General features: G+C 46.0%; 1 protein-coding gene and 1 pseudogene across 2 annotated transcripts in view; both read left to right on the forward strand.

Moving 5' to 3' along the window:
- LOC146798598 (solute carrier family 22 member 6-A-like) overlaps positions 1 to 26,739 on the forward strand; it is a 536,863-nt gene that overhangs the window by 55,190 nt on the left and 454,934 nt on the right. The window lies entirely within an intron of this gene.
- On the forward strand, positions 2,358 to 4,604 carry LOC146798599 (mini-chromosome maintenance complex-binding protein-like; annotated as a pseudogene).

Consider the following 26,739-nt stretch of genomic DNA (forward strand, 5'->3'; position numbering starts at 1 on the left):
TCTTGTGTTACTCTAGATTTGTCAAGCCATACAGGGCCATGCAAGGTGACCTTGCATGGCTTGATAAAACTTACGTTTTGCGTCATCCTTGCGCCCCCTTGCATGCACCATGCAAACCCTTGATAAATCTGGTCCTAGGTGTAGTTGGCAGTTGGCCTTTGTGTATTCCTCTCAGATAGTAGAACAATAGGAAGTCTGTGTGTTGAGAGGGTGGGCTACCTTGACTTAATTGGGGGCAGAGCTGTCACCTACCACACTTACACTTAAAAGGCACTGGCCCAGCACGCATGCAATGGACCTCACACCTCACATTGTGCCCCCAGACAGACTGGAACCAGAGCAGTGAGGCAGGACAATCCAGACACCTCGGTAGGTGAAAACTCCAGAAGTTTTCCCACTTCAAAATGGGCACCAAGCATAAAAAGGAGATCCTGAGACCCATTTTTCAGTTTACTTCTGGTCCTGGGGAAGACTCAGAAGAAGGACTGCTCTGCTGCCCTGCTGCATGTAGAACTGTACAGTTGCTCTGCAGCCCTTCTTCCCTGCCTGCAAGAAGGATTGCCGTGATGCCCTGCTACCTGAGGAAGAAGGACTGGACCTGCACCTTGGACCCAGGACCAATAGAGGGGCTCCAAGGGCTAATTGGCTGGCCTCCTGTTCTGAGCTACAGGGACACAACAAGCTCAAACACCACTGAACCCTGCACCTGGACTCTACCTGTTGTGAGTCCTAAACCATTAAAATTGCATAACACTGGCTCTACTAATTGGATTTGTGTTGTTATGATTTCAAATAATTTAGTAAAGTTTACTCCATTTTTCTAAATTGGTGTGGAATCTTTCATGTGTTGTCTTTTCACTTTATTACTGTTTCTGTGCTGGATAAATCAGTTACAAATTCCTTCTAAGTTATGTATGACTGCTTTTTTGCCAAATTACCAGACGGTTAAACACAGGTTAATATAGTTACGTTTTGTGGTTCACTCTGGCAAGCATTGCGGATGTTTCTTTAGTAGAGTTTCACCCTCCTCAACCAACAACACAATCCCTCACAGTCCGAAAGTAGAAGTCTGACCCTTGGGAGCTTATGCAATTGTGCCAGTGGTATGCAACTGGAGCTAGATCTTCCCTGAGCATGAATTTTCCTACTTGGTGATTTTCCACCTAAACAAACAGCTTCACTGGGCCATTTTTCACTCGCTATCTGACATTGTAGAGCCCATCACAGATATAGCATGTGGCATTGGCCCGCTGAAAGATTTTGACTGCAGGTCTCTCTCAACATAACAACAGTTTTTGGTTTTTTAAAATCCCGAAGCGGGATTGTTTTTTTAAATAAAAAAGAAAATTGCCCCACCACCATGTGCGTCTTCTGCCATGGCGAGGAGAGAGAAAACAGACTATCTAAATTAGGTTGGAAGAATTAGAGGTGTGTCTCTGATAGCCCGTACTCCACAGGACCATCGGAGGGGTTAAGTCTAAAACGTGACGGGGTAGTCTTCGCTGTGATTAAACATAGGGCCTGCCCGCAAATACATTTGGTGTGCTAACCACAGCATTAGTGGTCTGCGAAAAGGGCATACATTCAACAAGATATAAATCAGGCCGTATGTCTCAAAATACAACATCTGACCGGCTTGAATCTGGTTTGTGTTACCAACCTGCTCTCCATTGCAGTCGGTCTCAAATCATGGTTGGATCCAGGTCTAATGTACCCAGTTTTAGTTTAATTTTACTAATTAAATTTGACTTTCATTTTCTAGTTTGGTGTTGGTTTTTTATTGTTTGATGTTTTGACGTTATTAATGTTTTACTACTGCATAAATACTTTACATGTTTCCCTAATGTAGCCTGTCTGCTCTATAACATAGCTACCAGGGAATTGAGCATGAGTTAATTTAGTGACATTGAGTGGTCACCCATCCCAAATAATAATCCAATTTCTGACCTTCTGTTGTTGTTCTAAGCTAATTATTTCCACTAGAGTAACCTTAATTTGGAATTCTCTGGCCATGCTTGCTTCTAAAACATCTTTTACACATTTGAAATGTTGGTATGAGCTATCAAAGCAGGACAACAATGTCCTTTACTATCTGGTACTTCTATTTCAAAGCTGATGAGGATGAAAAGTGGAGTGTAAATTGAAACATGTCTAGCATGTGATGCTGACTCTCTGAACTAGTTTGCTATCTCAGATAATATGGCAAGTTACAGTCAAGAATACAGATAACCCTGCCTGCAGGTACAGGAAGAAATGGGATAGAACTTGCTTTTGTCAAATGTTAGGCCTAGTGAGCATTGCTACTATCCAATGCTCACTATACTACTATAGTGGCCGTCCTGCCTTCTCTGTACACCATGCCTGTTGCTGGGGACTGGCTCAGTTCACCGCTGAGCTTGGTGCAAGGGCTCTTTGCTCAGAATGGGTCAAATTTGGACTGGCAGGCGAAGGTGACGGAATACTTCAAAGAGAAGTTGAAGGAGAATGACGCAGTCAACTGGGTGCCGTCACTGAATGATGTCCCACTACATTACCTGAAGCCTAATAGCTTGGTGAAATTCCGCTGCATGGTGCAGGAAATGTTTGAGCAAAAGACAGTGAGCCCGAGACATGCGTCTAGGCATACCCGGCGCACTTAGGACGAGAAAGCAAAAGATACACATTTGATGGACGGAATGCAGAACAAATCAAAACATTCTCCCCCAGTCAAGAGATCTGGGTTGAATCCATCATTCTTTTGCTCACCATGCCACCCCAGTTTAGACCTGGCCATATGCAAATCAGTCTTGACCCTGTGCCTCATGGGAACAGTCCAGCCCGAACTGCCAAGCCAGGTCCTCCCTGGACCGGAAACAAGCCTCCTACGACCGGTTTGATCCAGAGTTTTATGTGGGTATCTATGAAATGGTGGACTCTCTCACACAGACCAGGGTTCTGCATTTTGGTAAATACAGAGATGTGGCAGATTGTGGGCCTCACCAGGAAGTGGATGTGAACTCTAACCGGACTGTCACGTTGGAGAGACAGACCTTCTACTGTGTTCCGGTACCGGGAGAATCACTGTGGGTGAAAGAAATCTATGCAAGTTCCTGCCAAGCCAGAGTCTGACCTTCAACCTCATACACTCCCAATCGCCAGAAGAGGACTTATGAAGATGATGAGAACATGGAACTGCATCCTACTAAACAGAAAGAGCATTCAGCAGGGAACCTGAATGATAGCAATGGGTATGGAGAGACAAAGCGGCTGGAAAAGGAGGCTCCCACACAGCAACAGCCACAAGTCACCCCAAACTGTTCTGCTCCACTTAACCTCAACTTCCAGGGGAGAAGGGTCCAGCCTGCCTGGTAAAGGTGTATGATAGCTGGGATGGCTTAAAGCTGAACGATGTACTGGAGGTGTGTGACATTCTTTCACTGGATCCGGTTATGAGTGGGCTCAGTGAAGATAGGGATAGCACCTCCGCCCTCTGCAGAGTGCATGGATACTGCTGAGGAGCAACGTGTACACAGCCCCCTTGCTTTGCTCGTTCCCCGGATCCACGCCATCCAGGTGTGCAGAGTGCAGCACTTTAATCCTCTGTTGCCAAACAGCATTCATGATCCGGAGAGTAAACCCTTGGTTTCCAATTTCATGTCTGAGCTCTCTTCGGTGAGAGCAGAACTCCTGGGATTCCTGATTCATGCCCTTCTGGGGGATGGCCTGGCAGCAGAGTACCTCATTCTCCACCTAATATCCACTGTGTACTCACGCAGGGATGTTCTGCCATTAGGAAAGTTTACCCTGAACCTGAGCGACTGTCCCAGAAACAGTGCCTTTACAGAGCTTATGTACCGGGTCCTTCAGCAGCTCGTACCAGCGTCCTACCATTTGCGAATAACCATACAGAACATGAATGAGTTGAAGTTTATCGCGCACAAAGACTACACTGACAACCGCCTGGTAAGCGGCCTCTTGCAGCTGGCTGGGAACACATCCCTCATGGTGGATGAAACTTCTCTGGAGCAAGGACAGCTAGACACATTAGGGGTGCACAACTTGACAGCACTGGGAAACCTCATCACGTGGCAAAAAGTGGACTATGACTTCAGCTTCCACCAGATGGAATTCCAGAGTAACGTGAATGTGCTGATCACGTCTGAGGGCAAATCTCTTCTGCCGTCTGACTGCCAGGTGCATCTCCAGCCACAGATTATCCCACCCAACATGGAAGAGTACATGGTCAGTCTTCTGGCTGCTGTGCTGCCGTCCACGCTGAATAAGTTCTGCATGTATGTCAGCTTATAGCGGTTGATGGAAGATGAGGTGACTAAGGCTGTGGAGGATGATTTTGTAGAAATGCGAAAGTACGACCCCCAGAGTATCACAGCTGATGACCTCCACAGAATGCTGTTGTTGCCAGGCTGCTGTCCCTGAGTGCAGGTCAGACTACGCTGTCGCAAGAGAGGTGGCTCAGGGCCAAGCAGATGGAGATGCTACGGAAAGGCCGGCTGGACCAGCAGAGAAGTGTAAATGGGAACGAGCCATGAGGAAGAAGCGGCGTTCGCCACATCATTCTCTCCCTAAAGAGACTGTGCTGCTTGGGCAACTTAAAGACTTTGAGAAAGCGCAAGATTCATATCGCCTGGATTTCTAGAGCCCTTTATGCCAAAATATCTTTTTTTTTTACAGAGGCCTTATCAGGAAACCCCTGGTTTCAAAAGGTATCTGCATCAAATTTCCAACCTTTCTCTAAACTCTAAAAACCTGATGATTTTATGAAACTTTTAAGTGCTTTTTTGTAGTTTTCTCCTGCGAAATGTCCTGATTTGATATTAAAAGTTTAATACTATCCATCACTTTGAATGCTAGATATGTTATCACTTTCCAAAGTGTGAAAGGCCAGGCCAGACTTACCAGGATTCAGATATGATATCTGAGCTTAGTAGGCTACACACACTTCAATGGTGTACTTGGCTTGAGCTACCTTCCAAACATTAACAAGGCTGCATGAGGAGCTGATTCCTTTCCATTGTGCAACCTGATAGGGTGTCTTAACAGACGGCACTTCTAGTTATAGGAAAACAAATAGCACTGAAAAGTTCCTTGCATAATTAGCAGTTTTCGAGCAACAATAAAAGTGTCACGATAAAACCAGTTATTAATGTACCTGCTGGAAAGAGATGAGAGTTTTGTCCAGTGGCAGCTTTAACTTATCTAATGTAGCACAGAGGGTTAATATGCCTACTGCAAAGAACTTGTACCATGCATTTTAAAAAACAGTATTTTATGTGCATAGGTCAGTGGGTTACTGCTTTAGTCACAGAGATTCTTTTGTTACTGTGCAGTTCATAAGTGACAATTGTAATCTAGCACAGTGAACTATAAACTGTCATCAAAGAGCTACTTGCAAACTGCATGGTACAAGTTAGTAACTTATGTTTTTTCCCAGTCTTTCATTATCCTGATGCTGCTAAAAATGTTTATTTGGGAAGAAATACATTTTCATTGTTAAAGTCAATGCTAACCAATGTGTTATGTTTTGAATCCTGAGTTTGTGCCTCTCCAGACCAATCACACTTTAAAAATGCCTACCAGCATGAATGACGTGAATCCTACACTTTGTAGTCCCCTTTGCCTTACGTAATATTTTCTATACACTGATTTACATGCATGATTCATTGTCTCTATATGTGTGTGATGTGAAATGCTCTGACTTCCTACTATGGTATGAGAGATGCTATAAAACAAATGAAATACATGTGACAGAGGGGCTATGGAGATATGAGAGGCACTGTTGGAGGGTGATAATAAGGGAATCATTGAAGAACCCCAACAAAGATTGTCGTATCCTGGTGCATAGTAAGGTCTTCATTTACTATTCTTTAAAAGCTAATACAATTCAATATATAATGATAAATGTGTTGTAAACTGCACCATTGTTTCCTAAATTATTTTATGGGGAGAACCTCCCAAAGATCCCTTTGTAGTGGTTAGGCTCATTCACTGCACTTGGTGTGCATTGTATGGGTACTGTTCTGAAAACATTTGCCAGGGCTGCTTTGGGTTTCCAGTCTGGTCCTGGCAGGAGCAGGAGCCTCATACTGCGGAATAAAACCAACCATTTCAAAGTTAGTCAGAGAGATGCAGCACCAACCTTCCCATTCAAATGTTACGTTTTTTGAAAATTCTTTCAATATAAAATAATAAGGGGGATAATTACAACAGAAGTGGCGGGCGTGTTGTTAGCCTCCTTGGTTTAAAGACACACTTTGCCACTTCAGAAACGCAGGGCTGCACCATGTTTACAAGAATATGGTGCAGCCCTGCATTTCCCCCAGCGCTGGTGCTACACTTAGCAGTGTAGCGCCAGAGCAGGAACCTTCGCACCATAGTGCAAGGGTGTCTGCATGCAGGGGAAGATTGTTTATGTACAGGAAAGTCCCGCTTCCTGCACATAAACAATAATGAAATGCTATTTTGTCACTTCTTTGTGTGCGGCTTAATGCAGCACACATGTAAGCTACAATATGTCATTTTTTTTAAAGATTATGTGTAGGAAGGGTCACCTTCCTGAACATAAATAATCCAAGGCATTTTGCTTTTTCCATGTGAGCGGCACAATGCATCACACATGGAAAAAGCAAAATCGAGGAGAAATAAAGCATTTCTCTTGGTTTTGTCACGTTAAGACCAGGTTTTCCCTGGTCTTAATTGTTGCGTTGCCTCCTATTTACACTGCCCTTGTAAATAGGGGGCAGCGTCAAAATCAATGGGTGCTGCGGTGGACCCCCTCAGCAACACCCACTGCCCACCCCTTTCACACTAAGCATTGTGTGAAAGGAGGCCTTATTTACAAGGCAGAGTTAAGCCACGTTAAGTGGCTTAATGCTGCCTTGTTAATAAGGCGAAGCCCCTATCGCCACAGAAACGTCGCTAAAAGTGACATTACCATGGCGATAAGGCTTGTAAATATACCCCTAAAATCCTTAGTAATTCAAGTATTTGTTTTGTCTGCACACATGTGTTTATTTTTTTCGAATTACTGTTTTAATGTTTGAAATTTATATCCTACAAATTGCTTGGGGGTCCCTGGCTTCCAGTGATGACTCAATGGGGGTCGTCAGGAGTCAAAAGTATGGAACTACTGAACTACACTGTCTGCAGATTAGAAATGGAGAACCTAGGAGCGGTTGACAAGTTCAGAACATGTTTACCTCTGGAAAGCCTCTAAAGCTGGGTGGAGTTAGCCACACTGCAGATTTTGTACCAGTCCTATTTATATTTGCAGAAGCCCCTGCTATTTCGGTTCTCAAGGAGAGTTAAAGCCAGTCCTGATGACGTCATTGCAAGATAAACAATTCTTTTTCCATATCAAGAGAATAGGGAGTTCTCAAGACAGATTAGAGTGTCTCCTCCAGGTCTAATAGTTCTGCTTTACAACTACAAATCCATACCTAAAAGTAGCCCAATGCAAAGCTAAAGACATACACAAGTCTAACAATGTGGGATGTGTGGCTGCACTCTAGCTGCAGAAAAATAAACACGGAGCGAATTCAAGAGTCTACCTCTTCCTTGCTGGAGTTTAGCACAGTTTGATGAACACAGCGAACATTTGAACATGTTCAATTGTGTAAGGCTAATTAAGGTTGCTGAATCTTATCGTACCATGCATAGGCCCAACCTCTTGTTTATCCACAATGAACTTAAGCTGCTCAATTTTGCTTTGTTACAGTTTGAGCTGGAGCTTTAGATAGCACAATGCCCCACTGCATGGTGCAGGATGTGACTTCTTTAGAGGTGACCAGACCTGCATATTCATAGGCCAGAGCTATAAGAGCCAAGGCATGAATCAAATTATTGAAATATTTGGCATTCAAACATGAAAAATAGGACAACGATCTTTAAAATAAAAAATAAAAAAAGGTTAGTTCATCACTATAACACATTAGATTAGATCACTAGTGTGACATTGATTGAAAGTAATAGTTTCTAAACATAAAGTTAGACACATTAGAGAATATCTTTATGCCATGACAATCTTGCCATTAGTCAACCAACAAGAGTATTGTTTTGTCATGTACCATATGCATGTGCAAACTGCTGTTCTTATCTGTGAAACAACATTATTGCCCAGAAAGGAGTCTCATTTTATATTTTCTGATCTAAATATCTTTATAATGCTCTCAAAGTGGTCACCGGGGGAAAGTGAGGCACTGTAAAGTGTTGGAATATCCTCTATGGTGAATTTGCTACCCTTCCCCCAGCTCTCATTTCTCTGTAGGTGTGCCCCTGCCCACTTCTTTCTGACCTGCTTGGTCCTTTGTGCTTCCCCTGACTATGACACCAAACCTTCATGTTTAGCTTGCTGCCCCTCCCGCTCTCCTGTCTGCCCTCCGTTGTCCATTTATGTGTCTCTGACCTTTACAGCATACTCTCTGTGATCATCTTGCTGCCCCTTCCTGTGCCTGCTTCCCCTCCATGGTTAGCATGCTGCCACTACCGCCCCTCTCACTGCCCTACATAATCAATGTGAGTGATCCTGCCCCTCCCATTTTCCCTCCATTGTCCATTATGCTACCAATGCCCTTCCACGTTTGCCCTGACTATTCTGTTGGCCTGCTGCTCATGCCACCTCCCTTCTACCTTCTATGGTCAGCTATCTGCCCCTGATCATGCTGTCCTGCTCTCTGTGGTCAGTTTCCTTCCCCCGACCCCTCCCACCTGCCACCCATTCTCTATCTGTGTGCCTCTAACCCCTCCTGCCAGCCCTTCCTTGGTCAGCTTGCTGCCCTTGCCGGTGCTAGCCTGCTCTTGATGGCTGCCTCACTGACCTCCTCACCTGCCCTCTGTTTGCCATCTATGTGCCAAATGCCAGCCCTTCATGGTTAGCTAGCTTCCCCTGCTGGTCTGCTCTCCGTAGTCACCTTGCTGCCCCTGACCTATACCCTGCACTCCATTTTCTGTGTGCATGTCCCTACTCCCTCCCTCCTGCCCTTTGTGGGTCCATTGTACTGCCACTGCCCACCAGTCCTGCCCTCTGTGGTAAGCTTGCTGACCGTGTCCCTGCACTCTGTTCTCTCATTTGCATGCTTCTGGCCTCTCCTCCCTGCCCTTCGCGGTCAGCTTGCTGCCCCTACCCAATCCAACCTTCCCGCTGTGGTCAGCTTGCTCCCCCATCCCTGCCCTCTTCCCTTGCTCTCCATTCTCCTTTTGTGTGGCCATGCCTCCTCTCGTTTGTCCTCTGTGGTCCACTGTTCTGCCACTGCACCATATGCCTGTTGTGGGTGGTAGCTTGGTTTCCCTGCCCTACTCCACCTTGCTGTCCATTTTTTCGTGTACGTGCCTCTGCCCTCCACTCCTACCCTCTACTGTCTTAGTGCTGCACTGCCCTTTCAGCCTGCACTGCCGGGTAACCTGGTTTTCCGTGCATCCATCCTCTCTGTTGCCTGTGTGCATGCCACTGTTCACTCTCTCCCAACATCCATGGTCGGTTGTACTGCTACTGCCCCTGCCTGGTCTGTTTTACTTTCTGCCCTGCCACCATGCCAGCTGTTATCCATTTTCATACCCCTAGCCCTATCTTCGGGCCATCCACTGGCTGTTGTGCTGTAACTGCCCCTGCCACATGCCCTGCCTTCTAAAGCTGTGGCACCCACCCTCCTCGCCCAGGCACTCAGTTGCCCATGTGTGAGCTCGTGTCCCCTTCCTGCAGGCCTCAGCAGTCCTCTGTGCTACCACTGTCCCTGCCGCTTGTCCTGCCTTTTCAACTTGCTAGCCCCGGCCTCTTTGCCTTCCAATGATAGTGTGCCTCTCCATGCCCCCCTCATGTCCTCCTTCATCTGTTGGGCAGCCATTGCCCCTGCTGAATGCCCTTTATGGGCAGCTTACTACACACTCCCTCGCAAGCCCTCCGTTGTTCATGTGCTTGCCTTTGTCACCTGCCTTCCGTGATCCTTTAAGGTGCCACTGCCTCTGCTGCTTGCTTTCCTTGGAAAGTTAGCTGCCCCTGCCCCCTTCTGTACTTTGTCCATATGTGTGCACTTCCCCTTCCCACTGCACCCTATGGTCCGCTGTGCTGAGATTGTCCCTGCTGCCTGACCTGCCTGATTAGCTTGCTGCCTTCCCGTCTCCCCACTGCCCTCTATTGTCTGTGTGATTGCCCCTGCCCCCTGCAATCTTTTGTGCTGCCACTGCCCTACCACCTGCCCTGCCTGGTGAACTTACTGCCCTGCCCCTCCCTGTACCTTCCCTGTTGTCCCTGTGTGGGCCTCTGCCCCCTTTCTTCCTGCCCTCGGTTGTCCATTGTGCCTTCAGTGCCCTGCTGTCTACCCTCCCTGGTCAGTTTTCTGCCCTTTACTCTTCCATCTGCCCTCTATAGAGAGAAAGAGAGAGAGAGAGAGAGAGAGAGAGAGAGAGAGAGAGTGTGTGTGTGTGTGTGTGTGCGTGTGTGTGCGTGTGTGTGTGTGTGTGTGTGTGCGCGTCTCGCTCCCTCCATTCCTGCCCTCTACAGTCTGTAGTAACACCATTGGCCCTGGCATCTGTTTGTCCTCATGTTAGCTTTCCAGAGCACAAACCATAATTATGATGACAATGCTTTAAGTTTTACAGCGGTGATTCCATTGAGATGGCTACAGTTATGCCATGCTATTATCATAAATAACACTTTTAGCTCTCTACTTGTTTATTAGAACACTGTGGAATCAATTGATATACTGCTGCTGTTGTTTAAAGTACAATATTTCAGTCTGCCTGTAGAATGTTTTACTGTAATGGATAAGATATACATTAGAGAACTTATAGAAAATGTGTCCTCATTTTAGCTTACCATAGCACTAACCATAAATTCTATGAGCAAACAACCCCCCTCATTTTGTTCATTTATAGAGCAAATGCTTTAGGTTTTACATTTTTGATTCCATTGAGATAGCACCAGGTGTGTCGTGTCTCCAAGCACCAATGACGACAGACACCGTGGTCTTGGTACAGGGGTCTTTATTCACCTTCTTTACCCGTCCCTGTCCCTACTCGAACTGCCGCTTCCCGCCTAGCTCCTCCCTTTCCTCTCCACCTCCCTACTCCGCCCCTCCAACCACTAGACCGTCCCGCAACTGTACATCTCCCCCTTTGTTAACAAAACAAAATCGTCTGTCGTGGTCTGAGAGACCGGCTTTCTACCTCTCCTCTGGGAGTGCCCCCATCTTCGCACTCCTGATTCGCGGTACCCTCAGCTCGTTCCTCAGTCTGTTCAGTTCTCGGCATCGCTGCCCGCGACTCAAGAGCTTCCTGTAGGGCAGGACTGCATTTTTGAAAGTGCGACACATTCCGAGTGATGCGCCGGCTGTCTGATTCTGCAGTCAGCATGGTGCCCTTTTGTCGGGTGACGGTCAGGGGTTCCGCTCTAAACCTGCTCTCAGTCTTCCTGCTCTGCTCCTGCTTGACAACCACACAGTCCCCTTCTCGAAAGGAGAGTGACCATGCACGTCTCCTGCCGTCGGCATACGCTTTCATATTGTCTTTGCGGGCTCTATCAGCAACCCTCACTTCCTGATGTATGCGACTGGGAGATATTGGTCGAAGGGCTCCTTCCCAAGTAGGTATTCGTGTTCGAACGGGGCGTCCCAACATGAGTGTAGCTGGACATTTGTCTGTGGTGGCATGAGGCGTTGTTCGGTACGATCGGAGCACATCATTGAGGGCTGTTTGCAGGTCTCTGTTGTCCAGCGTGGCTTGCTGGAACATCTTCTTGAGGGTGGCCATAAACCTCTCGACGGTGCCGTTAGCTTGTGGCCATAACGGTGTTATCCGCCGGTGTCGAATGTCCATTAGCCTCATAAAATCACTAAATTCCTGCCCGTTGAAGGGTGGGCCGTTGTCCGTTTTCAGTTCCTTGGGTACACCCCAGGCTGCAAAGACTTCGTCCAGCACCGGGATGGTCGCAGCTGCGCTGGTAGATGACACGAACTGGGCAATTGGAAAACGCGAGTATTCATCAATCACCACTAAAACATATTTGCCCGACTGCATGGGGCCGTAGAAGTCCATGGCTAGCTCGTGCCACACGCCAGACGGTAGTGGCGTCATCTGAAGTGGGGCTGGAGGGTCTCCTTGTCCTACCACCTGGCACTGCGGACAGTCCTTCAGGGTGAGTTCCACCATTTTGTCAAGGGAGGGGAACCAGACGCGCTCACGGAGAGCTCTCTTGGTCGCAACCACGCCTCGATGGCTTTCGTGCACCAAGTTGATGACTCCTTGGCGCAGTTGACTGGGAATGACGATGCGGTGATCTCGTAGTAGCAGACCCTCTGCGGTGACAGATAGCTCCTCGCTCACATTTCTGAACGCCTGCAGTTCCTGACGCATCATCAGATTACTCCCTTCCTGGGGCTCTTCGTGCCTCCACCGATGTGTCTGCACCCTGCGGATCACCCCTTGCAACATCTCATCTTGTGACGTAGCTTGTTGGATGACCTCCAGAGGAACAGCAGGCGGTCGCGCTTGATCCACCACGAAGTGGATATACTCCTCGGCCACAGACGGTCTGTGGAGTTGGGATGACTTAGGATGGCGAGACATGTAATCTGCCGGGTTAGCTGACTTTCCCGGCTTATGGACGATGGTGTAAGTATATTCCTGCAAGCGCAGTCCCCAGCGTTCAATGCGGGGCGGCATTTTGGAGCGTGGATTCCCGAAGATGGTAACGAGCGCTTGGTGATCCGTCACCATGGTGAAGTGTTTCCCATAGATGAACACGTGAAAGTGTTCACAGGCCCACACTACCGCCAGACTCTCCTTTTCAGGTTGGGAATAAGCCTTTTCCGTGTCGGAGAGACTCCGGCTGGCATGAGCCACTATGTGACGTTGATCTGTGTCGTTGTCGTATTGCGCTAGGATGGCCCCTAGGTCGACAGGGCTGGCATCCACCGTTATTTCATTCTTGCGGTCAGGACTGAAGTATGCCAGACTCCCAGCTGCTCCCACCGCTTGCTTAATCTCCTGGAAGGCGTGCTCGCACTCACGAGTCCACTCGAATGGCTGCCCCTGCTTGGTCAGTGTTCGGAGTGGGTGGCTGAGGGTGGCATAGTCTTTGATGTACCTCGAGCAGTAGCTTGCCATTCCCAGGAAGGACCGCACGTCACTAACATCTCGTGGACTCTCGGTGTCATTCAGAGTGCTCACTTTATCATCCCGGCCCCCGAGAAGATGTGCCCAAAGAACTTCAGCTTCGATTGGTGAAACTCGCATTTGTCCTTGTTGAGCGTTAAGTTTGCTTCCAGAAGAGCATGGCAGACTTGGTCCAGGGCGGTGTCGTGGTCCTGGACAGTCGCCCCATACACCAGGATGTCGTCACTATAGTTCAGTGTGTTGGGGATGTGGTGGATGGTCTGACGAATGGCCTCTTGAAATATTTCGGCGGCTGAGGAGATTCCGAAGTTCAGTCTTTTATAACGGTACAGCCCCAGGTGCGTTGCGAAGGTTGTGATGTAGCGAGAGCTCTTGTGAAGTTCTAATTGATGGTACCCTTTGTTGAGGTCGAGTTTGGAAAACACTCGAGCACCATTCAGTGCGGCTATCATGTCACTCAGGTGGGGGCCTGGGTGACGCTCTCTCTCAATGGCGGTGTTGGGCATCCGCATGTCCACACACAACGGCACCTTTCCCGGAGTCCCTTTCTTCGGAACAATGACCACTGGCGACACCCACGGTGTGGGGCCCTCCGTCCGTTCGATGATGTCGGCTGTTAGCAGATCTTGCAATTCATCTTCCACGGCCTGCTGGAGATGGAATGGCACCTTCCGAGGATGCTGGGCAACCGGCCGGACTTGGTCATCAATGTGTAGACGGATCTGGCCCCTGTTCATTTTTCCGAGTCCCATGAACAGCTTTGGGAATTTGTGGACAATGTTGCAGTCATTGCTGACACGATACAAGATCTCTACCAACCGCAGTCGTTCAGCCGTCGGCAAACTAAGAAGGCAGTCAGCCTCTGGCCCTTCTATGACGTGTATCACGGCAGGAACTGATATCGTTTGGTGTCTAAGTACAGTTGAAAACTTTCAGAGACAAGGAAGTGGTTTCCTGGACATCCAGGTGTAGACTCGGACATGTGCTGGACTTAGTCGAGGGCGAGGCTTCATTTTGTTATACTCTGTCACAGGGATGTAGTTCAGTGACGCACCACTGTCCATTACGAATTTTGTGTTATGTTCGCCGACGCTGATGTCCAGTCGGGGATACTTCTTGAGCTGATCTGGGTCAGCGATCATGTTGGCATATTCGACCGAGTATTCTCATTCGTCCGATGGTGATCTGGAGTCTCGAGATGGTGATCTCCTTGACCACCGCGATGTCCGCGACTCCCGGCTGGACTGAGAGGATCTTGAAGACGACTTCGGGCGGTCGCGCACCGCTCGTGCGTGGTGTTGGCGAGTGTCGCCGCGCGACATCCTGTGCGTGTTCTTGTCCTTCTCCCGGCGGTACTTGCTGCACATGGCTTCAAAATGGTTGCTCCTCCCGCACTTGTGGCACTGCTGTCCCATGGCTGGGCAGGCTCCGGTGTGCGGGAAATCATACCCGCATCTGTAGCATTTCCGTGCTGGTGCTCTTCTTACATGAACCTGACGCTCGTTTCTCCGCCTCGCTTCCGGCTGATGATGTCCAGAATAACGGCGGCGCGATGACTGCCGGGAGTGCCGCCCTCGCTCCTTGGACCCTCGGCGGGGGCAACTGGTCCGCACATGGCATACTTGTTCCCTGCGTTCCGTTCGTCCTGCTTCCATGGTTCTAGCGTGCTCCTCAGCCTGATCGTGCACCCTCGTCATTTCTTCTATTTCGTCAAGGTGAGGAAATATGAATTTTATGATCAGTTATGTCCCCTATCTTAGACCCCAACGGCTCCATGTACATGCTACAAGTACATGTATGTTCCCTCCAGTTCCAGCTATGAAGACGCAAATACATGTGCGTCCAACGTCAATATGTCCTCTTTCAGATCCGCCATGAATGGGTCGAATATTCCATTCCTAAGTATGATTGGCCACCGACTTTATATGGTTCACTTTTCTAGTTTTACAGTTCAGGCGAGTAGGCCCTGAATTCTGCCATCAAGCCTTTTCCTGCTTCTGCCTCTGAAATGCTCCAGCCTGGACCTGCATCCGTATCCATGAACTTTGTCCTACTCCCTGCGCGGCTAACGGTGCCTGACGCGGCCTGTTGCCTGCCAAAAACTGTATTCAGCCTTCAAGTTATCTGCTCCGCTCCTCATCCAATGCATTCCTGTCTAATAGTTTAGGTAAACATCCTTCCAGCTACCGAGCAAAGGGCTCGGCCTCGCTGTCTTTATGCAAGTAATTCATAGCCCCTGTTACCATGGAAGATTCCTGCCCCCTCGCATCCCATGTAGACACATAGACGCTTGTACATGCACTAACAGTCAGTATAGAATAGATTCCGTCCGAGAGACCTTTCCTTTTGGATAAAACAGTTCCTTAAACAAAGATATTAGATACGATTTGGGATTAGGTTGACCTGACCCCCCAGACTTCTGTCTCCACATGTAGAGCTAAATGTCAATTCCCCTTCACCCTCTAGTTGCACGTCAATCACACGTCATGCGGCTGCGCGCGCATCTCTGCCAAATATTTCTGCTGACACTGCAGGATTCTCTTATGGATCCACCCACTTGTGACATCATTCTTAATGACGTTTCTAGTATACGCCTATTATTACGCCTATTTTCATTACGTATGTGTATTCTTATCTGTATTATCAGCTGTTACGCCTCCTGCATCTGTCTTAATGCAATGCTTTTCATATATATATTATTACTTGTCAATAATGTATTGCCTATCCCTTCCTGAACCTTCGTGGTGATGGAATAAGATTGCCTGGTTCGAACCATAATTCCTTTGTAAGGAATAAAGCCCTTTTCAGAACCTCTAATACCACGGATTCTGCCTCTTATTTTGACTGAGTTATTCTTACTAGACTTTACCGCATAAAAAATAGTACAGGTAATTTAAATATTTACCACATAAATTGGCGCCCGAATAGGGACACTTTCTCATCTCACGCGCCGGAGGTGCGTTGCAGGCCCGGTCTCCTGCCACAGCTGGACGGACAAAAACGCGTACCCGCAGGATTTCCTGTATCTCCCTCCGGCCCAGCGGGGGTGACTGAGGCTGCGATCAACACCCAGACGAGGCGGTGAGAAGTGCGAAGTATCCCGACCAGAGCCTAGCTGAGAGAACAAGATCCGAGGTATACAGAGGCCCACCAGGTTCCGAAGTTCCGAGTCGAGTCGAGTCCAGTCGAGTCCAGTCCGGTCCAGTCCAGTTCAGTTCCGAGGCCTTCCGTTCCGTGCTACCCGGTGAGTACCGTTGCTGGGGAGGCATTTAGACGTGCACATTGGTTTGTGCCGGTCATGACGGGTTTGGGTACACAGATCCGGTCTGCACTGTTTTAGCAGTGTATCTGTACTGTTTAGCAGCATATCCAGTATGTTTTGTATATAATTCAGTATTATCTAGTATTAGTATTATGTCAGTGACTAGTTTTCTTCTAATTATCATTGTTCGTTAAGTGTTAAATGTTAAATGTTAAATGTTAAATGTTTTAATGGGTTAAAAATTGTGGTATGAATGAGTGTTCCTTATTGTGTTTATTGTATTAATTGTGTTCAAGTCCAGTTTGAGTAAGAATCAAGTAGCAAGGTTTAAAGATGCCGTTCTTTTCAAAATTAAGACAGATCAAAACTAGAAAAGGAGTACTCGAAGAAGCTGTTCCCATTCCACCTAGGGACACTCCAGGGTATTTTATGTACCATAAACATGGCCTAGATGCCGTATTATATCTTGACTTATGGGTGGACTACTGTGGTAAATAATTTAATTACCGGAACTTAATTTGATGCGGAAAATTAATAATAATAGCTCAGTAAAATAAGAGGCAGAATCCGTGGTATTAGAGGTTCGGAACGGGCTTTATTCCGAAATCAATTCGAATTGATGGACTCCATATTCCATCACCACGAAGGTTCAGGAAGTGAAGGGCAACTTTATTGACAGGTAATCATTTTTATACAGAGGCATTATAGTGAAACAGATGCAGGAGGCGTAACAGTTGATAACAAAGATAAAAACATACATGCGTAACTTAAAATGGGTGTAACTAGGCGTAACTTAAAGAACGTCATCAGGTATGATGTCATAAATGGGTGGTTTCATGAAAGAATTTCGCAATGTCAGCAGAAATACTTGGCAGAGATGCGCACGCAGCAGCATGACGTGTGATTGACGTGCAACTAGGGGGTGAAGGGGACTTGACATTTAGCTCTACATGTGGAGACAGAAGTCTGGGGGGTCAAGTCAACCTAATCCCAAATCATATCTAACATCCTATGTTTAAAGAACTATGTTATCCAAAAGGAAAGGTCTCTCGAATAAAATCTATTCTATACTGACTGTGAGTGCGTGTACAAGCGTCTAAGTGTCTACATTGGATGCGAAGGGCAGAAATCTTCCATAGTAACAGGGCTATGAATTACTTACATAAAGACAGAGAAGCCGGGCCCTTTGCTCGGTAGCTGGAAGAATGTTTACTTAAACTACTAGACAGGAATGCATTGGATGGGGAGCGGAGCAGATAATCTCGAAGGTGAAATACAGTTTTTGGCAAGCAGACAGGTCGAGTCAGGCACCGTTAGCCGCGCAGGGAGTAGGACAAAGTTCATGGATACAGATGCGAGCTCAGACTGGAGCTTTCAGAGGCAGAAGGCAGGAAAAGGCTTAATGGCAGAATCAGGGCCTACTCGCCTGGACTGTAAAATGGGATAAATGAACCATATAAAGCCGGTGGCCTTTCATACTTAGGAATAGAATATCCGGCCCATTCATGGCGGATCTGAAAGAGGACATGTTGACGGTGGACGCACATGTGTTTGCGTCTTCATAACTGGAACTGGAGGGAACATACATGTACTTGTGATTTATACATGAAACCGTTGGGGTCCAAGATAGGGGACATAACTGATCATAAAAAATCCATATTTCCACATTCCCTCCTTGTCCCCTACTTGCCCTTAAGAGATATCAATCTTCATCAATCCGTTGATCTGTTCATATAGCATCATTTGTTCTTCTTTCTTCTTCCGGGATGAATGAAATCTTGGTGGTGGAATACACGATGTGGCACACAGACCACAAATCGCTGGTCCACATTGTAGGCATAAGCAGCAACTGAATAGTATGAGAAAGCCAATACCTAGGAAGGATAGGACCCTCCATCCAAAGGTTGACAATACACTCCAAAACCAACCGGACCAAGTCCAGGTGCCTGGATTCTGGTGTATCTGGCTTACAATCTTATGAAGGCGAGTTATGGCTTTATATACAGATGGCGAATTTTCTGGTATGAAAATGCAACAACTTGATCCGATGACCCTACAAGCTCCGCCCCTATCGGCCAGGATGACGTCAAGGACAAGACGATTTTGAAGCACAACAATCCGCATAGCAGACTGCTCTTCTGTTAAATTGCCTAAGGCGGAAATAGTTTCATTCACTACTGCTTCAAGGGTTCTGGTTAATCTACGTATCAGCTTACTATTGGTAACTGTACCTATATAGGGAAAGAGACCTTTATTGAAATCTGTGTATTTTTCCCATGCTGTTTCAGTGTAATCGACGATTGGGAGATCTCTCCGTTCTCTATTGTGTACTAAATGAGTATTTCTGTGATAATCAGGAGGAGCTAGGAAAACAGGTGGCAAAAGGAATCCGATGTAGCAGGTACCATCCCAATCTAGAGGCAAACGTATATATGCAGTCTGACCACATATGAAGTAGGAATGGCGAGAAGCTCTAAATGTAGACTTGCCTTGATCACTGAATTCTATTACAGTGGTGCATCTACTATGGCCCATATGTATGGAACCATTCTTTCTTACACATAATTCACCTTTAACTGGAAATACTGACATAGCGGGCAAAATTGGTGCAGCTTCAGATTCAACATTCAGGATCATGAGATTAAGCGTGAAATTCCCTAATCCATATACTTCATTTTCTAGATCAGTTCCTGTTCTTTTGGGAAGTCCCTCCTTGTTAGGGTAGCAGACTTTAAGCAAAGCTAAGTTCACGTTTCCCCATACCCAGTTGTCTTGATAAGTTACTGAGTTTGAATCGAGGGAATTAATTAAACTAAACCATGCTCCACAGGAGCCATTGTGTGTGAACGGATATGGAAAGAGAGGCAGAATTCCCTTATAGTTCTGATAGGGAGGGAGTCGGCCACATATCCAACAATTTGTAGCATTGCTAGCCTGATGGGAATGATGTAACATACTAATAAAAGTGTTATTGCGCAGCGCAAATCTATAGGACAACTCATGCGGGGGTAATTCACTAAAAGAATGTTCAGCAGTAACATTGTAGACATGTTTAGAAATAGGATAATATATGTGCAACAATATACTTGCAGCGATTATTAAAAGACTTAAGAAAAACAAAATTAATAACGTCACTGTGCAATGACTACGCAGTGATTTACAGTACGCATGTTGTTTCAACTGCATCCTTCGGTTTCTTTCTCTATTCAGGTCTAAGGGATACATGTCAGAGACAAATTCGACCGATTCACCTTGGAGAGGACTTAAACAATCAAATTGTCTGACTTGTTAGACCGTAGTTTTAGTTTGTATAGTTCCTTATTATTCTGTTCAACCAAAGGAAGCTTTGAGTCAATCGGTGAAGACACGCGAGGTGTATCGTTTACATCAGACGGAAGTCCATGAAATTTCTTGATATGACTTGAATGTATCCAGCCTTTGTGACCTTCGATCTTCACGGCTGTCCTCGTGGTTAACAGTACGAGTTGAGGCGATTTCCACCTAGGATCCAGCTGAGACTTCCGGTCAAAGTTCCTCACTAACACCAGGTCCCCGGGAATTACGTCATGGGGTTTCACCTCGGTGTTGTCGGGAAAAGCTGCAGCTACCTGTGAACGACAAGATTGTAGTGCAGACATCAAGGAAGCCAAGTAATCTGTCAGCATATTACAGTCAACATCAGTTTTTTTGCGTGGTATAGGCGTCCCCCACATATTTGGTGGTCTACCGAAGATCACCTCATAAGGGGATAGCCCTGTTCGAGAGTGCGCTACCATTCTCATGTAAAAGAGTGCAACTGGTAAGGCTACTACCCAGTCGACACCTTTCTCTCTACATATTTTGGACAATCTAATTTTCAGAGTTTGATTATGTCGTTCCACGAGACCTGCTGCCTCGGGGTGTCGGACACAGTGAAATCTCCACTGATAGCCTAACAAAAGTGAAACGTGTTTCATTAGTTCGGATGAGAACGGCTGGCCGTTATCTGAGTAGACAACACGTGGTAAACCGTACCGTGGGAAGAATTCTCGAACCAACTGTTTGGCAGTAGTCGGGGCAGTGTAATCTGAAACCGGGTATGCCTCTGTCCAACGGGAAAGAGCACAGACAACTACGAGAACATATTTGAATCCTCGACATCGTTCCATCTGGATATAATCCATCTGGAGGACTTCAAAAGGGTGATCAGGAGGCTGAAATCCTCCTTGTTCTATGGGAATGCTTTTACCTGGGTTAAACTGACAACAGATCATACAGGTACGAACTTTTTGTTTAGCTGCTGCTCGTAAATGTTTGTTGAACCAAATGTGTTGAATGCTGTCTAGCATAGCTTTTTCTCCTAGGTGCGCTGGACTATGTACAGTATTAATGATAACTTGGACCATTGAATCAGGAAGGAACCATACAGATTTTTCCTTCGTCATCCATCCTTGATCCGTTTGGATCCCTCCTAATTCAGTCCATTTCTTTATTTCCTCTGGTGTAGCATGTGTCTGTATGTCAATTACGTCAAGAGCGGGATCCTTAACCGTCATGCAATATGTTGGTGTCGGAACTATTGTCTTTGTCATGTCAGATGTTTGAGTTTGAGCAGTCTGTTTAGCTGTTCTGTCAGCTAGATCATTGCCTTGGGAAATGATATCAGTAACTTTCGTATGAGCTTTACATTTCATAATTGATATTGCAGTGGGTAGATGTATTGCATCTAATAAGGCATGAATGAGGGGTCCGTGCTGAATGTGGGCACCGTGAGAAGTTAAATAACCTCTCTCTCGCCACAGCACGCCGAAGTCATGTACAACTCCGAATGCATAACGTGAATCAGTGTATATGTTGACTTTTTTATTTGTGGCTTGAATACAGGCTTGTGTCAGAGCGATAAGCTCTGCTGCTTGGGCTGACAAGGTATTTATGCAATTTGTTTCAATGACTTCAGTGTCTGTTGTGACTGCGTAAGCGGCCACTAGCTCTCCTGTATTTGTTCTCATACATGAACCATCTACATACAACGTCAGGTCTGGGTCTGACAATGGGACGTCTGTCAAGTCTTGTCTAGGTTTCGTCGTGATAGTGATAACTTCAATACAATCATGTGCTAGTGGGTCTGTTCCGTTTACTGGTAACAGTGTGGCAGGATTCAATGTACTACAACGTCTGATTTCTATGTGTGGCTGAAACAATGTTAATTCGTAACCGGTGAGTCTTGCTATAGTCAAGTGTTGTGTTTGTGTGCGGTTCAAGAGAACCTCTACTGCATGTGGTACTTGTACTGTCAATTGGTGTCCTAACACTATGGCATCGCTTTGTCGGATTGCTAAAGCTGTTGCTGCCACTGATTTCAGGCACACAGGCAGAGCCTGAGCTACGGGATCTAATGTACTAGAAAAATAAGCACATGGTTTGTGTGATCCTGCTTGTTCCTGTGTGAGTACTGACAAGGCAGTACCTTCGCGTTCTGTAACGAAGAGTGTAAACTGTTTATTGTAACATGGTGTTGCTAAAACAGGTGCTTGACATAAAGCTTTCTTTAGGCTTTCAAAAGCTTGTGTATGTTCCTGAGTCCAAGGGAGGACAGTCGATGTGGCTGCCTCCTGCGTTGTCAACTGAATGAGTGGTTTTGCTAGAAATGCATACTGAGGGATCCACTGCCTACAATATGAAGTGAGGCCTATGAAAGCCCGCACCTCCTTTTGTGTCTTGGGTATTGGCATGTTAGCAATTAACTGGATGCGATCTGGTGTAAGCTGCCTTCCCTCCTTGGACAGCGAGTGCCCAAGGTAAACAACTCGCTGGACACAGAATTGTAGCTTAGAAGGGGACACCTTGTGCCCCTTTTCGGCCAAAAATTGTAAAACCGTCAGTGAGGCTTTTTCACATTCAGGTTCGCTTCTAGCGGTGATCAGCAGATCATCGACATATTGAAGCAGGGCAGTGTTGACTGGAATGTGGATACTGTCAAGTTCTCGTTTCAGTGCTTGGCTATAGATGCTGGTGCTTTCTGTGAATCCTTGAGGTGCGCGTGTGAATTTAAAGCTTCGTCCATTTAAACTAAATCCGAACAAGTATTGGCTTTCCGGATCTATTGGGACGCTGAAAAAGGCATTCTTGAGATCAATTACAGTAAAGAATGTTGCTTTGGAATCAATGGCTGTCAGTAATGAAGAAATGTCTGGGACTACGGGGTATTGTGGTACAATACATTTATTTAATTCGCGCAGATCAATAACCAATCGATTTACTGGCGGGGCTTTTGGATCAGTTCGTTTAAGAATCGGAATTATCGGTGAATTACATACATTGGAGTCGGTTTCCACAACCACTCCTTGGGTAATAAGCTCGTCAATGATTTGCAGTAAAGCCACTACAGCATCTGGGGGTAACTTGTATTGTCGCATTCGTGGTAGTACCACTCCTGCCTTTAGTGTGACTCGATATGGTGTAATGTTCATGCAACCAACATCTGTAGGGCCTTGTGCCCATAAATGTGTGGGTAAAGTCTGCAGTCGGTGATCCATGTCTCGGGACACGTAGTGCCCTTTGAAATCATGTAAAAACAATCTTACTCCTTCCGGAGAACAACATATTATAGCTCCTAGAGCTTTCAATGTTTTTATGCCTAACAGGTTTTCTGGACATGATTTAGTAAGCAATAAATCTGTAGTTCGTGTCAAGGGACCAATCGTAAGGGGAAGAGGCTGTGATACTTCGTTAATGATAGGTTTTCCTGAAAAGCCAAGGGAAATATTCTGTGAGCCTGAGAGGGGTGCCCCTGGAACTTCACTACGTTTTATGGTTGTTCGGCTTGCCCCTGTATCAAGTAGAAATTTTCTATCTTGGCCTAATAGTTCACTGTGTACATAAGGTCCTTCTTGATCTACAGGGACCTCGATAAGGGGTAAGCCAACTTCCCTCTCTAGGCTGTTTCATGAGTATCGTTGATAATCAGGATAGTCATACTGTGCGGTCTGGTACATCTGTTGTGTCGTTGTTTGTGTGGCAGCAATAGGCTGCGGTGGTGGAGCTGGCATAGACTGTTGCGGAGCTGGCATGGACTGTGCATGCTGCGGAGTTCCTTGTTGGTTCTGATCCTGTCTAAGTGGCCGTGGTCTTTCTTTTGTATTACCTATGGCGATATTATGTTTTAAAACTGGACAATCGTGTACATAATGACCTGGCTGTTTACAATAGTTGCATGTCCCTTTTACAGGACCTGCTGAAACACTGGACTGTGTCATACCCTTTTTATGACCGTCAGCTGGAACTGTCTGGGAAACTAGCATTTTCATTTTCGTGTCTTTCATGCGTCTTTGTTCATGTTCTTGTTCCTCTCTAATTCTATTGTGATGGTACTGTAGCATTTGTAACATTTGTGACGGAGTGTTACCTTGCCATGTACTCTCGAATTTCAATACTCTATTCTTAACTTGGGGCAAGGAATTTTCAACTAATTTTGTCACAAACAGATGTGGATACGATTCGCTACTTGCTTTTATTCCACTATTTATACCAAAACATTTTTCGAATCGGGCATAGAAATCACTAGTGTCCTCATCGTGCTTTTGTTTACAGGCTGAGATTGCACCCCAGTCTTCCTTTTTCGTAGTTAATAAACGTGGCAGTACCTGTACTAGTAAACCTGGTAGTGTTTTGGTCTTTTCCCCAAGCCCTGAACCTGGACCTCGAGCTTTTTCTTCGTTTTCTAATGCTGTCCAATCTATCTTTTGGTCTCCCACCTCCCAATCCTTTTCCTTGAGTTTTTTGTAAATGCCCGCAGGCATTAGTACCTTCAATATTGTCATAATGTCGGGATAGGTATACTCTCCCATGAGCAACATGTCTTTAATTTCACGGTGGAAACCCGCTGGGTCTTTGTCATGACTGGGTACCACTTTCTTCATTTCTAATAGTTCTATTTTAGATATGGGTGTGTATACAAACACACGTTTAAACTGATTGTCCTCACCTTTTATCGGGTGGACTTCGCGTAAGGGATTCTGTCTATCCATATAATACGTCGTTCTTTCCTTGATGGGCAGTGAGACATGTTCGGGACATACAAAAAGAATGTACTGCTTTCTGGATTCTAGTATTTCTCTAATTAACTCAGTACTTGAACCTCTCCATTTATTCGTGAGTAATTCAGTCAATATATCAGGTAAGGGACCAGGATCGGAGTGTTGGCTTTTATATAATATAAGGAGTTGTTGAATCATATAGATACCAGCTAAACGCTGTTCATCTGGGGTGAGGTTCAAAAACGTGTGCGCTAATGTATCATCACTATATTTTCCGGGACTATCAACCCAATGAAAGGCTGACCTGGCTAATTCTTGTTCGTCCATAGAATCGAGTATATGATAACCCCTTCGTTCTCGGAGTAATTTGTCAGCGGCTTGGAACGAATGTTCGGGGGACCTTATATTTATTATAGGGGTTTGGAAATTTCTGCTATTATCTGGACGTATCGGACGTATCGGATCAGTAAAGCATCTAGTATTATTGCAAGATCTTCCTCTACCTACATAGGCCATGGTTTCTAACTGTCCTGTGGGCAGTTCTAATTCTTCCTCCTCCTCGGTTTGTTCAGGCTGGTCTACTGCTAATCTTTCTTCGTGTATTCGTTCTATTTCTTTGCGGATCTTTCGGCACATAGCTACTATACTTAATCGTTTATCATGTCTCCCCACTGATATATTCCGACTCCATGTGGTAAGAATTTGCATTTCTTCCGGATTTACCCCTGGTCGGTCTTGATTTCTGATCACACAATTTATGAGGAAACGTAACAGTTCCCCCTGTATCTCCACTTTCTGGTACTCCATGGCTCTATTAATACTTTCAGAATCTCGTCCTGACTGGACAAAGTGATATATATTTTCTAAATGTGTAGTCATTCCTGGTAGTCTCCCTAAATATATCGCAGCTCGTCGGATACGTAATGATGCCAGCAGCATTTCGTCCCCTTTGCCGGGCACAGGGTCATATCTACAATCTATTAGAAGTTCCTTAAGCATGTCGGGAGTTACTAGTTTGGGCGTACGTTGGTGGGCTAAATCTTGAAAGGAAAGTTTATTTACTCTGGGTGGCGTGGAAAAAATGTTTGATGTACCTCCTGTAGCACCACCTGGGGTGCTGGATGTGAAAGGATTCGTTGAACGTGATATAGCAACCATAGGTGTGGATACAGCTGTAGAAACAGATGTGCTTGCCGGAACTTGTGTCGGAGTTTGCTGTTGCGGAGGTACAGACGGAGGAGGGTCTTGGCGTTGAACCCCCTCGGCAGGCGGTCTATGTGGCGCAGTATTAGCATACTCGGGAGCCGCGTCGTCTAAATAAGAGGAAAGGAAAACATCTTCTGCGGTTCTGGGATGCCCTTTGGGATGTGCTCTTATCGGGAACAATGGGGGTGGCAAGTCTTTTGGTATCTCCGGAGTAGCCTTAGGTAACCCTTCGGCCAGAAGAGGATACATACCATTCATAAGGGCATTTCTTTGTCTGTCTACTTGTTCTGATTTTACTCGAGTACCTTCTTCAATTAAAAGATTTTCTCGGACTTTATTTGAAGTCTCCTTACTTTTCTCTTCCTGTCTGAGCGCTTTTTCTGTACGTCTATATGATTCTTTACGCCATAATTCAATGGCATCTTTCTGTGACTGTCTAGCTTTCTTTTTCCATAACTCTTCCTCTACTTTCATGATGCAATCTGCATCCCAGGTCCCAGCTGCGGGCCACCTCTGACTTTCTGGTAATTCCTTGGTGTAGTCTACCCATAAATCAAGAAATAATATGGCGTCTAGGCCATGTTTATGATACATGAAGTACCCCGGAGTGTCCCTAGGAGGAATGGGAATAGCTTCTTCGAGTACCCCTTTTCTAGTTTTGATCTGTCTTAATTTCGAAAAGAGCGGCATATTGAGAACTGATCTGATACACGTTTAATACAACAAAACACAATAATGAACAGTCATTCACACCACAATATGCAGAACGTATTTAAAAATATTTTAACATTTAACATTTAATGAACAACAATGATGGCCATTTAGGGAACTAGTCACTAAGCATAATACTCGGCACTAACTAGGTAATTCTGAACTATATACTAGACATACTTGATATACTGCTGAACAGTACAGATACACTGCTGAAACAGTGCAGACCGGATTTGTGTACCCAAACCCGTCTTGACCGGCACAACCTATGTGCACGTCAGAACGCCTCCCCGACAATGGTACTCACCGGGTAGCTCGGAACGGAAGGCCTCGGAACTGAACTGAACTGGACTTGAACCGGACTGAACTCGACTCGGAACTTCGGAACCTCGGAAACTGGTGGGCCTCTGTATACCTCGGATCTTGCTCTCTCAGCTAGGC

This window comes from Triturus cristatus, chromosome 9 (genome assembly GCF_964204655.1).
Source record: "Triturus cristatus chromosome 9, aTriCri1.1, whole genome shotgun sequence".
Lineage (NCBI taxonomy): Eukaryota > Metazoa > Chordata > Amphibia > Caudata > Salamandridae > Triturus > Triturus cristatus.